A 17,757-nucleotide genomic window follows, 5' to 3' on the forward strand; every position below is an offset into this window, starting at 1 on the left:
ATCACTGAGCGTGGACTGTGTTTCTCAGGGCTGTGTATACCACTGACAGTGGTCTGTGTTTCTCAGGGCTGTGTATATCACTGACAGTGGTCTGTGTTACTCAGGGCTGTGTATATCACCGACAGGAGTCTGTGTTTCTCAGTGCTGTGTATACCACTGACAGTAGTCTGTGTTTCTCAGGGCTGTGTATATCACTGACAGTGGACTGTGTTTCTCAAGGTGTGTGTATCACTGACAGTGGTCTGTGTTTCTCAGGGCTGTGCATATCACTGAGCATAGTCTGTGTTTCTCAGGTCTGTGTATAACACTGACCGTGGACTGTGTTTCTCAGGGCTGTGTATATCACTGACAGTGGACAGTGTTTTTCAGGACTGTGTACATCATTGACAGTGGACTGTGTTTCTCAGGACTGTGCATATCACTGACAGTGGACAGTGTTTCTCAGGGCTGTGTATATCACTGACTGTGGGCTGTGTCTCTCAGGGTTATGTATACCAATGACAGTGGTCTATGTTTCTCAGGACTGTTTATATCACTGACAATTGTATCTGTTTCTCAGGGCTGTGTATATCACTGACAGTGGACTGTGTTTCTCTGGGCTGTGTATATCACTGACAGTGGTCTGTGTTTCTCAGGGCTGTGTATATCACTGAGAGTCGTCTGTGTTTCTCAGGGCTGTCTATATCACTGACAGTGGTCTGTGTTTCTCAGGGCTGTGAATACCACTGACAGTGGACTGTGTTTCTCAGGGCTGTGTATATCACTGACAGTGGTCTGTGTTTCTCAGGACTGTGTAAATCACTGACAGTGGACTGTGTGTCTCAGGACTGTGTATATCACTGACAGTGGACTGTGTTTCACAGAAATGTGTACATCAACTGACAGTGGACTGTGTTTCTCAGGGCTGTGTATGTCACGTAAAGTGGACTCTGTTTCTCAGGGCTGTGTATATCAACTGACAGTGGACTGTGTTTATCAGGGCTGTGTATATCAACTGACAGTGGTCTCTGTTTCTCAGGACTGTGTATATCACTGACAGTTGACTGTGTTTCTCAGGGCTGTGTATATCACTGAGAGTGGTCTGTGTTCCACAGGGCTTTGCATACCAGTGACAGTGGTCTGTGTTTCTCAGGGCTGTGTATATCACTGACAGTGGTCTGTGTTTCTCAGGGCTGTGTGTATCACTGACAGTGGACTGTGTTTCTCAGGGCTGTGTATATCACTGACTTTGGGCTGTGTTTCACTGGGCTATCTGTACCAATGACAGTGGTCTGTGTTTCTCAGGGCTGTCCATATCAACTTGCTGTGGTCTGTGTTTCTCAGGGTTGTGTATACCACCGACAGTGGTCTGTGTTTCTCAGGGTTGTGTATATCTCTGACAGTGGACTGTGTTTCTCAGGGCTGTTTATACCACTGACAGTGGCCTGTGTTTCTCAGGGCTGTGTATACCTCTGACAGTGGTCTGTGTTCCTCAGGGCTGTGTATATCACTGACAGTGGTCGATATTTCTCAGGGCTGTGTATACAACTGACAGTGGTCTGTGTTTCTCAGGGCTGTGTATATCACTGACAGTGGTCTGTGTTTCTCAGGGCTGTGTATATCACAGAGAGTGGGCTGTGCTTCTCAGGACTGTGTATATCACTGACATTGGTCTGTGTTTCTCAGGACTGTGTATATCACTGACAGTGGACTGCGTTTCTCAGGACTGTGTATATCACTTACAGTGGTCTGTGTTTCTCAGGGTTTTGTATACCACTGACAGTGTTCTGTGTTTGTCAGGGTTGTGTATATCACTGACCGTGGACTGTGTTTCTCAGGGCTGTGTATACCACTGACAGTGGTCTGTGTTTCTCAGGGCTGTGTATATCACTGACAGTGGTCTGTGTTACTCAGGGCTGTGTATATCACTGACAGGAGTCTGTGTTTCTCAGTGCTGTGTATACCACTGACAGTGGACTGTGTTTCTCAAGGTGTGTGTATCACTGACAGTGGTCTGTGTTTCTCAGGGCTGTGCATATCACTGAGCATAGTCTGAGTTTCTCAGGGCTGTGTATAACACTGACCGTGGACTGTGTTTCTCAGGGCTGTGTATATCACTGACAGTGGACTGTGTTTTTCAGGGCAGTGTATATCAACTGACAGTGGACTGTGTTTCTCAGGGCTGTGCATACCACTGACAGTGGTCTGCGTTTCTCAGGACTGTGTATATCACTGACAGTGGACTGCGTTTCCCAGGACTGTGTATATCACTTACAGTGGTCTGTGTTTCTCAGGGCTTTGTATACCACTGACAGTGGTCTGTGTTTGTCAGAGTTGTGTATATCACTGACCGTGGACTGTGTTTCTCAGGGCTGTGTATACCACTGACAGTGGTCTGTGTTTCTCAGGGCAGTGTATACCACTGACAGTGGACAGTGTTTCTCAGGGTTGTGTATATCACTGAGCGTGGACTGTGTTTCTCAGGGCTGTGTATACCACTGACAGTGGTCTGTGTTTCTCAGGGCTGTGTATATCACTGACAGTGGTCTGTGTTACTCAGGGCTGTGTATATCACCGACAGGAGTCTGTGTTTCTCCGTGCTGTGTATACCACTGACAGTAGTCTGTGTTTCTCAGGGCTGTGTATATCACTGACAGTGGACTGTGTTTCTCAAGGTGTGTGTATCACTGACAGTGGTCTGTGTTTCTCAGGGCTGTGCATATCACTGAGCATAGTCTGTGTTTCTCAGGGCTGTGTATAACACTGACCGTGGACTGTGTTTCTCAGGGCTGTGTATATCACTGACAGTGGACAGTGTTTTTCAGGGCAGTGTATATCAACTGACAGTGGACTGTGTTTCTCAGGGCTGTGCATACCACTGACAGTGGTCTGCGTTTCTCAGGACTGTGTATATCACTGACAGTGGACTGCGTTTCTCAGGACTGTGTATATCACTTACAGTGGTCTGTGTTTCTCAGGGCTTTGTATACCACTGACAGTGGTCTGTGTTTGTCAGAGTTGTGTATATCACTGACCGTGGACTGTGTTTCTCAGGGCTGTGTATACCACTGACAGTGGTCTGTGTTTCTCAGGGCTGTGTATATCACTGACAGTGGACAGTGTTTCTCACGGCTGTGTATATCAACTGACAGTGGATTGTGTTTCTCAGGGCTGTGTATATCACTGACAGTGGTCTGTGTTTCTCAGGGCTGTGTATACCAGTGACAGTGGTCTGTGTTTCTCGGGGCTGTGTATGTCACTGACAGTGGTCTGTGTTTCTCAGGGCTGTTTATATCACTGACAGTCGACTGTGTTTCTCAGGGCTGTGCATATCACAGGCATTGGACTGTGTTTCTCAGGACTGTGTATATCACTGACAGTGGTCTGTGTTTCTCAGGGCTGTGCATAGCACTGACAGTGGTCTGTGTTTCTCAGGACTGTGTATATCACTGACAGTGGACTGTGTTTCTCAGGACTGTGTATACCACTGACAGTAGTCTGTGTTTCTCAGGGCTGTGTATATCACTGACAGTGGTCTGAGTTTCTCAAGGCTGTGTATGTCACTGACAGTGGACTGTGTTTCTCAGGGCTGTGTATATCACTGAGAGTGGTCTGTGTTTTTCAGGGCTTTGTATACCAGTGACAGTGGTCTGTGTTTCTCAGGGCTGTGTATATCACTGACAGTGGTCTGTGTCTCTCAGGGCTGTGGAGACCACTGACAGTGGACTGTGTTTCTCAGGGCTGTGTATATCAACTGACAGTGGACTGTGTTTCTCAGGGCTGTGTATATCACTGACAGTGGACTGTGTTTCTCAGAGCTGTGGATACCAGTGACAGTGGTCTGTGTTTTTCAGGGCTGTGTATACCACTGACAGTGGTCTGTGTTTCTCAGGACTGTTTATATTACTGAGAGTGGTCTGTGTTTCTCAGGACTGTGTATATCACTGACAGTGGACTGTGTTTCTCAGGACTGTGTATACCACTGACAGTAGTCTGTGTTTCTCAGGGCTCTGTATATCACTGACAGTGGTCTGAGTTTCTCAAGGCTGTGTATGTCACTGACAGTGGACTGTGTTTCTCAGGGCTGAGGAAATCAACTGACAGTGGTCTCTGTTTCGCAGGACTGTGTATATCACTGACAGTGGACTGTGTTTCTCAGGGCTGTGTATATCAGTGACAGTGGTTTGTGTTTCTCGGGGCTGTGTATATCACTGACTGTGGGCTGTGTTTCTCATGGCTATGTACACCAATGACAGTGGGCTATATTTCTCAGGGCTGTGTATACTACTGACAGTGGACTGTTTTTTGCAGGACTGTGTATATCACTGACAGTGGTCTGTGTCTCTCAATGCAGTGTATACCACTGACAGTGGTCTGTGTTTCTCAGGGCTGTGTATACCACTGACAGTGGACAGTGTTTCTCAGGGCTGTGGAGATCACTGACAGTGGTTTGTGTTACTCAGGGCTGTGTATTTCACTGACAGTGGTCTGTGTTTCTCAGGTCAGTGTATATCACTGACAGAAGTCTGTGTTTCTCAGTGCTGTGTATACCACTGACAGTGGACTGTGTTTCTCAAGGTGTGTGTGTCACTGACAGTGGTCTGTGTTTCTCAGGGCTGTGTATATCACTGATAGTGGAATGTGTTTCTCAGGGCTGTGTATATCACTGACAGTGGACTGTGTTTTTCAGGGCTGTGTATATCAACTGACAGTGGACTGTGTTTCTCAGGGCTGTGTATATTAGTGATAGTGGTCTGTGTTTCTCGGGGCTGTGTATATCACTGACAGTGGTCTGTGTTTCTCAGGGCTGTGTATATCACAGAGAGTGGACTGTGCTTCTCAGGACTGTGTATATCACTGACAGTGGTCTGTGTTTCTCAGGACTGTGAATATCACTGACAGTGGACTGTGTTTCTCAGGACTGTGTATACCACTGACAGTCGTCTGTGTTTCTCAGGGCTCTGTATATCACTGACAGTGGTCTGAGTTTCTCAAGGCTGTGTATGTCACTGACAGTGGACTGTGTTTCTCAGGGCTGTGGAAATCAACTGACAGTGGTCTCTGTTTCGCAGGACTGTGTATATCACTGACAGTGGACTGTGTTTCTCAGGGCTGTGTATATCAGTGACAGTGGTTTGTGTTTCTCAGGGCTGTGTATATCACTGACTGTGGGCTGTGTTTCTCAGGGCTATGTACACCAATGACAGTGGGCTATATTTCTCAGGGCTATGTATACTACTGACAGTGGACTGTTTTTACAGGACTGTGTATATCACTGACAGTGGTCTGTGTCTCTCAATGCAGTGTATACCACTGACAGTGGTCTGTGTTTCTCAGGGCTGTGTATACCACTGACAGTGGACAGTGTTTCTCAGGGCTGTGGAGATCACTGACAGTGGTCTGTGTTACTCAGGGCTGTGTATTTCACTGACAGTGGTCTGTGTTTCTCAGGTCAGTGTATATCACTGACAGAAGTCTGTGTTTCTCAGTGCTGTGTATACCACTGACAGTGGACTGTGTTTCTCAAGGTGTGTGTGTCACTGACAATGGTCTGTGTTTCTCAGGACTGTGTTTATCACTGACAGTGGACTGTGTTTCTCAGGGCTGTGTATATCACTGACATTAGACTGTGTTTTTCAGGGCTGTGTATATCAACTGACAGTGGACTGTGTTTCACAGGGCTGTGTATATTAGTGATAGTGGTCTGTGTTTCTCGGGGCTGTGTATATCACTGACATTGGTCTGTGTTTCTCAGGGCTGTGTATATCACAGACAGTGGACTGTGCTTCTCATGACTGTGTATATCAATGACAGTGGTCTGTGTTTCTCAGGGCTCTGTATATCACTGACAGTGGTCTGTGTTTCTCAGGGCTGTGTATATCACAGACAGTGGTCTGTGTTTCTCAGGACTGTTTATATCACTGACAGTGGTCTGTGTGTCTCAGGGCTGTGCATACCACTGACAGTGGTCTGTGTTTCTCAGGACTGTGTATATCACTGACAGTGGACTGTGTTTCACAGAAATGTGTACATCACTGACAGTGGTCTGTGATTCTCAGGGCTTTGTATAGCACTGACTGTGGTCTGTGTTTGTCAGGGTTGTGTATATCACTGACCGTAGACTGTGTTTCTCAGGGCTGTGTATACCAACTGACAGTGGACTGTGTTTCTCAGGGCTGTGAAAATCACTGACAGTGGTCTGTGTTTCTCATAGCTGTGTATACCAGTGACAGTGGTCTGTGTTTCTCAGGGCTGTGTAGACCACTGACAGTGGTCTGTGTTTCTCAGGACTGTATATATCACTGACAGTGGACTGTGTTTCTCAGGACTGTGCATATCACTGACAGTGGACAGTGTTTCTCAGGGCTGTGTATATCACTGACTGTGGGCTGTGTCTCTCAGGGTTATGTATACCAATGACAGTGGTGTATGTTTCTCAGGACTGTTTATATCACTGACAATTGTATCTGTTTCTCAGGGCTGTGTATATCACTGACAGTGGACTGTGTTTCTCTGGGCTGTGTATATCACTGACAGTGGACTGTGTTTCTCAGGGCTGTGTATATCACTGAGAGTCGTCTGTGTTTCTCAGGGCTGTCTATATCACTGACAGTGGTCTGTGTTTCTCAGGGCTGTGAATACCACTGACATTGGACTGTGTTTCTCAGGGCTGTGTATATCACTGACAGTAGTCTGTGTTTCTCAGGACTGTGTATATCACTGACAGTGGACTGTGTGTCTCAGGACTGTGTATATCACTGACAGTGGACTGTGTTTCACAGAAATGTGTACATCACTGACAGTGGACTGTGTTTCTCAGGGCTGTGTATATCACTGACAGTGGTCTGTGTTTATCAGGGCTGTGTATATCACTGAGAGAAGTCTGTGTATCTCAGGGCTGTGTATGTCACGTAAAGTGGACTCTGTTTCTCAGGGCTGTGTATATCAACTGACAGTTGACTGTGTTTATCAGGGCTGTGTATAACAACTGACAGTGGTCTCTGTTTCTCAGGACTGTGTATATCACTGACAGTGGACTGTGTTTCTCAGGGCTGTGTATATCACTGAGAGTGGTCTGTGTTCCACAGGGCTTTGCATACCAGTGACAGTGGTCTGTGTTTCTCAGGGCAGTGTATATCACTGACAGTGGTCTGTGTTTCTCAGGGCTGTGTGTATCACTGACAGTGGACTGTGTTTCTCAGGGCTGTGTATATCACTGACTTTGGGCTGTGTTTCACTGGGCTATCTGTACCAATGACAGTGGTCTGTGTTTCTCAGGGCTGTCCATATCAACTTGCAGTGGTCTGTGTTTCTCAGGGTTGTGTATACCACCGACAGTGGTCTGTGTTTCTCAGGACTATGTATATTACTGACAGTGGACTGTGTTTCTCAGGGCTGTTTATCCCACTGACAGTGGTCTGTGTTTCTCCGGGTTTTGTATATCTCTGACAGTGGACTGTGTTTCTCAGGGCTGTTTATACCACTGACAGTGGTCTGTGTTTCTCAGGGCTGCGTATACCTCTGACAGTGGTCTGTGTTTCTCAGGGCTGTGTATATCACTGACAGTGGTCGATATTTCTCAGGGCTGTGTATACAACTGACAGTGGTCTGTGTTTCTCAGGGCTGTGTATATCACTGACAGTGGTCTGTGTTTCTCAGGGCTGTGTATATCACATACATTGGTCTGTGTTTCTCAGGACTGTGTATATCACTGACAGTGGTCTGTGTTTCTCAGGGCTGTGCATACCACTGACAGTGGTCTTTGTTTCTCAGGACTGTGTATATCACTGACAGTGGACTGTGTTTCTCAGGACTGTGTATACCACTGACAGTAGTCTGTGTTTCTCAGGGCTGTGTATATCACTGACAGTGGACTGTGTTTCTCAGGGCTGTGTATATCAACTGACAGTGGTCTCTGCTTCGCAGGACTGTGTATATCACTGACAGTGGACTGTGTTTCTCAGGGCTGTGTATATCAACTGACAGTGGGCTGTGTTAATCAGGGTTGTGTATATCACTGACAGTGGACTGTGTTTCTCAGGGATGTGTATATTACTGACTGTGGGCTGTGTTTCTCAGGGCTGTTTATACCAATGACAGTGGTCTTTGTTTCTCAGGACTGTGTATACGACTGACAGTGGTCTGTGTTTCTCAGGGCTGTGTATATCACTGACAGTGGTCTATGTTTCACAGGGCTGTGTATGCAACTGACAGTGGTCTGTCTTTCTCAGGACTGTTTATATCACTGACAGTGGACTGTGTTTCTCAGGGCTGTGTGTATCACTGACAGTGGTCGATGTTTCTCAGGGCTGTGTATATCAACTGACAGTGGTCTGTGTTTCTCAGGGCTGTGTATATCACTGACAGTGGTCTGTGTTTCTCAGGGCTGTGTATATCACTGACAGTGGTCTTAGTTTCTCAGGGCTGTGTCTATCACAGACATTGGTCTGTGTTTCTCAGGACTGTGTATATCACTGACAGTGGTCTGTGTTTCTCAGGGCTGTGCATACCACTGACAGTGGTCTGTTTTTCTCAGGACTGTGTATATCACTGACAGTGGACTGTGTTTCTCAGGACTGTGTATAACACTGACAGTAGTCTGTGTTTCTCAGGGCTGTGCATGTCACTGACAGTGGACTGTGTTTCTCAGGGCTGTGTATATCAACTGACAGTGGTCTCTGCTTCGCAGGACTGTGGATATCACTGACAGTGGTCTGTGTTTCTCAGGGCTTTGTATACCACTGACAGTGGTCTGTGTTTCTCAGGGTTTTGTATATCTCTGACAGTGGACTGAATTTCTCAGGGCTGTTTATCCCACTGACAGTGGTCTGTGTTTCTCAGGGCTGTGTATACCACTGACAGTGGACTGTGTTTCTCAGGGCTGTGTGTATCAACTGACAGTGGACTGTGTTTCTCAGGGCTGTGTATATCAACTGACAGTGGGCTGTGTTACTCAGGGTTGTGTATATCACTGATAGTGGACTGTGTTTCTCAGGGCTGTGTATATTACTGACTGTGGGCTGTGTTTCTCAGGGCTGTGTATACCAATGACAGTGGTCTTTGTTTCTCAGGACTGTGTATACGACTGACAGAGGTCTGTGTTTCTCAGGGCTGTGTATATCACTGACAGTGGTCGATGTTTCTCAGGGCTGTGTATATCAACTGACAGTGGTCTCTGTTTCTCAGGACTGTGTATATCACTGACAGTGGACTGTGTTTCTCAGGGCTGTGTATATCACTGCGAGTGGTCTGTGTTTCTCAGGGCTTTGTATACCAGTGACAGTGGTCTGTGTTTCACAGGGGTTTGTATATCACTGACAGTGGTCTGTGTTTCTCAGGGCTGTGTATATCAATTGACAATGGACTGTGTTTCTCAGGACTGTGTATATCAACTGACAGTGGTCTGTGTTTCTCAGGGTTGTGTATATCACTGACAGTGGAATGTGTTTCTCAGTTCTCAGGGCTATGCATACCACTGACAGTGGTCTTATTTTCTCAGGACTGTGTATACCACTGACAGTGGACTGTGTTTCTCAGGGCTGTGTATATCAACTGAAAGTGGACTGTGTTTCTCACGACTGTGTATATCACTGACAGTGGTCTGTGTTTCTCAGGGCTGTGTATACAAATGACAGTGGTCTGTGTTTCTCAGGGCTATGTATGTCACGGACAATGGACTGGGTTTCTCAGGGCTGTGTATATCACTGACAGTGGTCTGTGTTTCTTAGGGCTGTGTATATTACTGACTGTGGGCTGTGTTTCTCAGGGCTGTGTATACCAATGACAGTGGTCTGTGAGTCTCAGGACTGTGTATATGACTGAACGTGGTCTGTGTTTCTCAGGGCTGTGTATATCACGGACAGTGTTCTATGTTTCTCAGGGCTGTGTATGCAACTGACAGTGGTCTGTGTATCTCAGGACTGTTTAAAGCACTGACAGTGGACTGTGTTTCTCAGGACTGTGTATATCGCTGACAGTGGTCTGTGTTTCTCAGAGCTGTGTATATCACTGACAGTGGTCTGTGTTTCTCAGGGATGTGTCTGTCTCTGACAGTGGACTGTGTTTCTCAGGGCTGTGTATATCAACTGAAAGTGGACTGTGTTTCTCAGGACTGTGTATATCACTGACAGTGGTCTCTGTTTCTCAGGACTGTGTGTATCACTGACAGTGGACTGTGTTTCTCAGGGCTGTGTATATCACTGACAGTGGTCTGTGTTTCTCAGGGCTGTGCATATCACTGACAGTGGACTGTGTTTCTCAGGGCTGTGTATATCACTGACAGTTGTCTGTGTTTCTCAGGGTTGTGTATATCACTGACTGTGGTCTGTGTTTCTCAGGGCTATCTATACCAATGACAGTGGTCTGTGTTTCTCAGGACTGTGTATATCACTGACAGTGGTCTGTGTTTCTCAGGGCTGTGTATATCAACTGACAGTGGTCTGTGTTTCTCAGGGCTGTGTATACCACTGACAGTGGTCTGTGTTTCTCAGGGCTATGTATATCACTGACAGTGGACTGGATTTCTCAGGGCTGTGTATATCACTGATAGTGGTCTGTGTTTCTCAGGGCTGTGTATATTACTGACTGTGGGCTGTGTTTCTCAGGGCTGTGTATACCACTGACAGTGGACTGTGTTTCTCAGGGCTGTGTATATCAACTGAAAGTGGACTGTGTTTCTCAGGGCTGTGTATAGCAACTGACAGTGATCTCTGTTTCTCAGGACTGTGTATATCACTGACAGTGGACTGTGTTTCTCAGGGCTGTGTATATCACTGACAGTGGACTGTGTTTCTCAGGGCTGTGTATATCACTGACAGTTGTCTATGTTTCTCAGGGCTGTGTATATCACTGACTGTGGGCTGTGTTTCTCAGGGCTATGTATATCACTGACAGTGGACTGGGTTTCTCAGGGCTGTGTATATCAACTGACAGTGGTCTCTGTTTCTCAGGACTGTGTATATCACTGACAGTGGACTGTGTTTCTCAGGGCTGTGTATATCACTGAGAGTGGTCTGTGTTTCTCAGGGCTGCGTATATCAATTGACAGTGGTCTGTGTTTCTCAGGGTTGTGTATATCACTGACAGTGGTCTGTGTTTCTCAGGGCTTTGTATGCCAGTGACAGTGGTCTGTGTTTCACAGGGGTTTGTATATCACTGACATTGGTCTGTGTTTCTCAGGGCTGTGTATATCAATTGACAATGGACTGTGTTTCTCAGGGCTGTGTATATCAACTGACAGTGGTCTGTGTTTCTCAGGGTTGTGTATATCACTGACAGTGGACTGTGTTTCTCAGGGCTGTTTATACCAATGACAGTGGTCTTTGTTTCTCAGGACTGTGTATACGACTGACAGTGGTCTGTGTTTCTCAGGGCTGTGTATATCACTGACAGTGGTCTATGTTTCACAGGGCTGTGTATGCAACTGACAGTGGTCTGTCTTTCTCAGGACTGTTTATATCACTGACAGTGGACTGTGTTTCTCAGGGCTGTGTGTATCACTGACAGTGGTCGATGTTTCTCAGGGCTGTGTATATCAACTGACAGTGGTCTGTGTTTCTCAGGGCTGTGTATATCACTGACAGTGGTCTGTGTTTCTCAGGGCTGTGTATATCACTGACAGTGGTCTTAGTTTCTCAGGGCTGTGTCTATCACAGACATTGGTCTGCGTTTCTCAGGACTGTGTATATCACTGACAGTGGTCTGTGTTTCTCAGGGCTGTGCATACCACTGACAGTGGTCTGTTTTTCTCAGGACTGTGTATATCACTGACAGTGGACTGTGTTTCTCAGGACTGTGTATAACACTGACAGTAGTCTGTGTTTCTCAGGGCTGTGCATGTCACTGACAGTGGACTGTGTTTCTCAGGGCTGTGTATATCAACTGACAGTGGTCTCTGCTTCGCAGGACTGTGGATATCACTGACAGTGGTCTGTGTTTCTCAGGGCTTTGTATACCACTGACAGTGGTCTGTGTTTCTCAGGGTTTTGTATATCTCTGACAGTGGACTGAATTTCTCAGGGCTGTTTATCCCACTGACAGTGGTCTGTGTTTCTCAGGGCTGTGTATACCACTGACAGTGGACTGTGTTTCTCAGGGCTGTGTGTATCAACTGACAGTGGACTGTGTTTCTCAGGGCTGTGTATATCAACTGACAGTGGGCTGTGTTACTCAGGGTTGTGTATATCACTGATAGTGGACTGTGTTTCTCAGGGCTGTGTATATTACTGACTGTGGGCTGTGTTTCTCAGGGCTGTGTATACCAATGACAGTGGTCTTTGTTTCTCAGGACTGTGTATACGACTGACAGAGGTCTGTGTTTCTCAGGGCTGTGTATATCACTGACAGTGGTCGATGTTTCTCAGGGCTGTGTATATCAACTGACAGTGGTCTCTGTTTCTCAGGACTGTGTATATCACTGACAGTGGACTGTGTTTCTCAGGGCTGTGTATATCACTGCGAGTGGTCTGTGTTTCTCAGGGCTTTGTATACCAGTGACAGTGGTCTGTGTTTCACAGGGGTTTGTATATCACTGACAGTGGTCTGTGTTTCTCAGGGCTGTGTATATCAATTGACAATGGACTGTGTTTCTCAGGACTGTGTATATCAACTGACAGTGGTCTGTGTTTCTCAGGGTTGTGTATATCACTGACAGTGGAATGTGTTTCTCAGTTCTCAGGGCTATGCATACCACTGACAGTGGTCTTATTTTCTCAGGACTGTGTATACCACTGACAGTGGACTGTGTTTCTCAGGGCTGTGTATATCAACTGAAAGTGGACTGTGTTTCTCACGACTGTGTATATCACTGACAGTGGTCTGTGTTTCTCAGGGCTGTGTATACAAATGACAGTGGTCTGTGTTTCTCAGGGCTATGTATGTCACGGACAATGGACTGGGTTTCTCAGGGCTGTGTATATCACTGACAGTGGTCTGTGTTTCTTAGGGCTGTGTATATTACTGACTGTGGGCTGTGTTTCTCAGGGCTGTGTATACCAATGACAGTGGTCTGTGAGTCTCAGGACTGTGTATATGACTGAACGTGGTCTGTGTTTCTCAGGGCTGTGTATATCACGGACAGTGTTCTATGTTTCTCAGGGCTGTGTATGCAACTGACAGTGGTCTGTGTATCTCAGGACTGTTTAAAGCACTGACAGTGGACTGTGTTTCTCAGGACTGTGTATATCGCTGACAGTGGTCTGTGTTTCTCAGAGCTGTGTATATCACTGACAGTGGTCTGTGTTTCTCAGGGATGTGTCTGTCTCTGACAGTGGACTGTGTTTCTCAGGGCTGTGTATATCAACTGAAAGTGGACTGTGTTTCTCAGGACTGTGTATATCACTGACAGTGGTCTCTGTTTCTCAGGACTGTGTGTATCACTGACAGTGGACTGTGTTTCTCAGGGCTGTGTATATCACTGACAGTGGTCTGTGTTTCTCAGGGCTGTGCATATCACTGACAGTGGACTGTGTTTCTCAGGGCTGTGTATATCACTGACAGTTGTCTGTGTTTCTCAGGGTTGTGTATATCACTGACTGTGGTCTGTGTTTCTCAGGGCTATCTATACCAATGACAGTGGTCTGTGTTTCTCAGGACTGTGTATATCACTGACAGTGGTCTGTGTTTCTCAGGGCTGTGTATATCAACTGACAGTGGTCTGTGTTTCTCAGGGCTGTGTATACCACTGACAGTGGTCTGTGTTTCTCAGGGCTATGTATATCACTGACAGTGGACTGGATTTCTCAGGGCTGTGTATATCACTGATAGTGGTCTGTGTTTCTCAGGGCTGTGTATATTACTGACTGTGGGCTGTGTTTCTCAGGGCTGTGTATACCACTGACAGTGGACTGTGTTTCTCAGGGCTGTGTATATCAACTGAAAGTGGACTGTGTTTCTCAGGGCTGTGTATAGCAACTGACAGTGATCTCTGTTTCTCAGGACTGTGTATATCACTGACAGTGGACTGTGTTTCTCAGGGCTGTGTATATCACTGACAGTGGACTGTGTTTCTCAGGGCTGTGTATATCACTGACAGTTGTCTATGTTTCTCAGGGCTGTGTATATCACTGACTGTGGGCTGTGTTTCTCAGGGCTATGTATATCACTGACAGTGGACTGGGTTTCTCAGGGCTGTGTATATCAACTGACAGTGGTCTCTGTTTCTCAGGACTGTGTATATCACTGACAGTGGACTGTGTTTCTCAGGGCTGTGTATATCACTGAGAGTGGTCTGTGTTTCTCAGGGCTGCGTATATCAATTGACAGTGGTCTGTGTTTCTCAGGGTTGTGTATATCACTGACAGTGGTCTGTGTTTCTCAGGGCTTTGTATGCCAGTGACAGTGGTCTGTGTTTCACAGGGGTTTGTATATCACTGACATTGGTCTGTGTTTCTCAGGGCTGTGTATATCAATTGACAATGGACTGTGTTTCTCAGGGCTGTGTATATCAACTGACAGTGGTCTGTGTTTCTCAGGGTTGTGTATATCACTGACAGTGGACTGTGTTTCTCAGGGCTGTGTATACCACTGCCAGTGGTCTGTGTTTCTCAGGGCTGTGTGTATACCACTGACAGTGGACTGTGTTTCTCAGGGTTGTGTATATCAACTGAAAGTGGACTGTGTTTCTCAGGTCTGTGTATATCACTAACAGTGGTCTGTGTTTCTCAGGGATGTGTATACCACTGACAGTGGTCTGTGTTTCTCAGGGCTATGTATATCACTGACAGTGGACTGTGTTTCTCAGGGCTGTGTATATCAACTGAAAGTGGACTGTGTTTCTCAGGGCTGTGTATATCAACTGACAATGGTGTCTGTTTCTCAGGACGATGTATATCACTGACAGTGGACTGTATTTCTCAGGGCTGTGTATATCACTGACTGTGGGCTGTGTTTCTCAGGGCGATCTATACCAATGACAGTGGTCTGTGTTTCTCAGGACTGTGTATGTCACTGACAGTGGTCTGTGTTTCTCAGGGCTGTGTATACCACTGACAGTGGTCTGTGTTTCTCAGGGCTATGTATATCACTGACAGTGGACTGGGTTTCTCAGGGCTGTGTATATCACTGATAGTGGTCTGTGTTTCTCAGGGCTGTGTATATTACTGACTGTGGGCTGTGTTTCTCAGGGCTGTGTATAACAATGACAGTGGACTGTGTTTCTCAGGGCTGTGTATACCACTGACAGTGGACTGGGTTTCTCAGGGCTGTGTATATCAAATGAAAGTGGAATGTGTTTCTCAGGGCTGTGTATATCAACTGACATTGGTCTCTGCTTCTCAGGACTGTGTATATCACTGACAGTGGACTGTGTTTCTCAGGGCTGTGCATATAACTGAGAGTGGTCTGTGTTTCTCAGGGCTTTGTGTACCAGTGACAGTGGTCTGTGTTTCACAGGGGTTTGTATATCACTGACAGTTGTCTATGTTTCTCAGGGCTGTGTATATCACTGACTGTGGGCTGTGTTTCTCAGGGCTATGTATATCACTGACAGTGGACTGGGTTTCTCAGGGCTGTGTATATCAACTGACAGTGGTCTCTGTTTCTCAGGACTGTGTATATCACTGACAGTGGACTGTGTTTCTCAGGGCTGTGTATAACACTGACCGTGGACTGTGTTTCTCAGGGCTGTGTATATCACTGACAGTGGACAGTGTTTTTCAGGGCAGTGTATATCAACTGACAGTGGACTGTGTTTCTCAGGGCTGTGCATACCACTGACAGTGGTCTGCGTTTCTCAGGACTGTGTATATCACTGACAGTGGACTGCGTTTCTCAGGACTGTGTATATCACTTACAGTGGTCTGTGTTTCTCAGGGCTTTGTATACCACTGACAGTGGTCTGTGTTTGTCAGAGTTGTGTATATCACTGACCGTGGACTGTGTTTCTCAGGGCTGTGTATACCACTGACAGTGGTCTGTGTTTCTCAGGGCTGTGTATACCACTGACAGTGGACAGTGTTTCTCACGGCTGTGTATATCAACTGACAGTGGATTGTGTTTCTCAGGGCTGTGTATATCACTGACAGTGGTCTGTGTTTCTCAGGGCTGTGTATATCACTGACAGTCGACTGTGTTTCTCAGGGCTGTGCATATCACAGACATTGGACTGTGTTTCTCAGGACTGTGTATATCACTGACAGTGGTCTGTGTTTCTCAGGGCTGTGCATAGCACTGACAGTGGTCTGTGTTTCTCAGGACTGTGTATATCACTGACAGTGGACTGTGTTTCTCAGGACTGTGTATACCACTGACAGTAGTCCGTGTTTCTCAGGGCTGTGTATATCACTGACAGTGGTCTGAGTTTCTCAAGGCTGTGTATGTCACTGACAGTGGACTGTGTTTCTCAGGGCTGTGTATATCACTGAGAGTGGTCTGTGTTTTTCAGGGCTTTGTATACCAGTGACAGTGGTCTGTGTTTCTCAGGGCTGTGTATATCACTGACAGTGGTCTGTGTTTCTCAGGGCTGTGGAGACCACTGACAGTGGACTGTGTTTCTCAGGGCTGTGTATATCAACTGACAGTGGACTGTGTTTCTCAGGGCTGTGTATATCACTGACAGTGGACTGTGTTTCTCAGAGCTGTGGATACCAGTGACAGTGGTCTGTGTTTTTCAGGGCTGTGTATACCACTGACAGTGGTCTGTGTTTCTCAGGACTGTTTATATCACTGAGAGTGGTCTGTGTTTCTCAGGACTGTGTATATCACTGACAGTGGACTGTGTTTCTCAGGACTGTGTATACCACTGACAGTAGTCTGTGTTTCTCAGGGCTCTGTATATCACTGACAGTGGTCTGAGTTTCTCAAGGCTGTGTATGTCACTGACAGTGGACTGTGTTTCTCAGGGCTGAGGAAATCAACTGACAGTGGTCTCTGTTTCGCAGGACTGTGTATATCACTGACAGTGGACTGTGTTTCTCAGGGCTGTGTATATCAGTGACAGTGGTTTGTGTTTCTCGGGGCTGTGTATATCACTGACTGTGGGCTGTGTTTCTCATGGCTATGTACACCAATGACAGTGGGCTATATTTCTCAGGGCTGTGTATACTACTGACAGTGGACTGTTTTTTGCAGGACTGTGTATATCACTGACAGTGGTCTGTGTCTCTCAATGCAGTGTATACCACTGACAGTGGTCTGTGTTTCTCAGGGCTGTGTATACCACTGACAGTGGACAGTGTTTCTCAGGGCTGTGGAGATCACTGACAGTGGTTTGTGTTACTCAGGGCTGTGTATTTCACTGACAGTGGTCTGTGTTTCTCAGGTCAGTGTATATCACTGACAGAAGTCTGTGTTTCTCAGTGCTGTGTATACCACTGACAGTGGACTGTGTTTCTCAAGGTGTGTGTGTCACTGACAGTGGTCTGTGTTTCTCAGGGCTGTGTATATCACTGATAGTGGAATGTGTTTCTCAGGGCTGTGTATATCACTGACAGTGGACTGTGTTTTTCAGGGCTGTGTATATCAACTGACAGTGGACTGTGTTTCTCAGGGCTGTGTATATTAGTGATAGTGGTCTGTGTTTCTCGGGGCTGTGTATATCACTGACAGTGGTCTGTGTTTCTCAGGGCTGTGTATATCACAGAGAGTGGACTGTGCTTCTCAGGACTGTGTATATCACTGACAGTGGTCTGTGTTTCTCAGGACTGTGAATATCACTGACAGTGGACTGTGTTTCTCAGGACTGTGTATACCACTGACAGTCGTCTGTGTTTCTCAGGGCTCTGTATATCACTGACAGTGGTCTGAGTTTCTCAAGGCTGTGTATGTCACTGACAGTGGACT

The sequence above is a fragment of the Heptranchias perlo genome, chromosome 15 (genome assembly GCF_035084215.1).
Source record: "Heptranchias perlo isolate sHepPer1 chromosome 15, sHepPer1.hap1, whole genome shotgun sequence".
Classification (NCBI taxonomy): Eukaryota; Metazoa; Chordata; class Chondrichthyes; order Hexanchiformes; family Hexanchidae; genus Heptranchias; species Heptranchias perlo.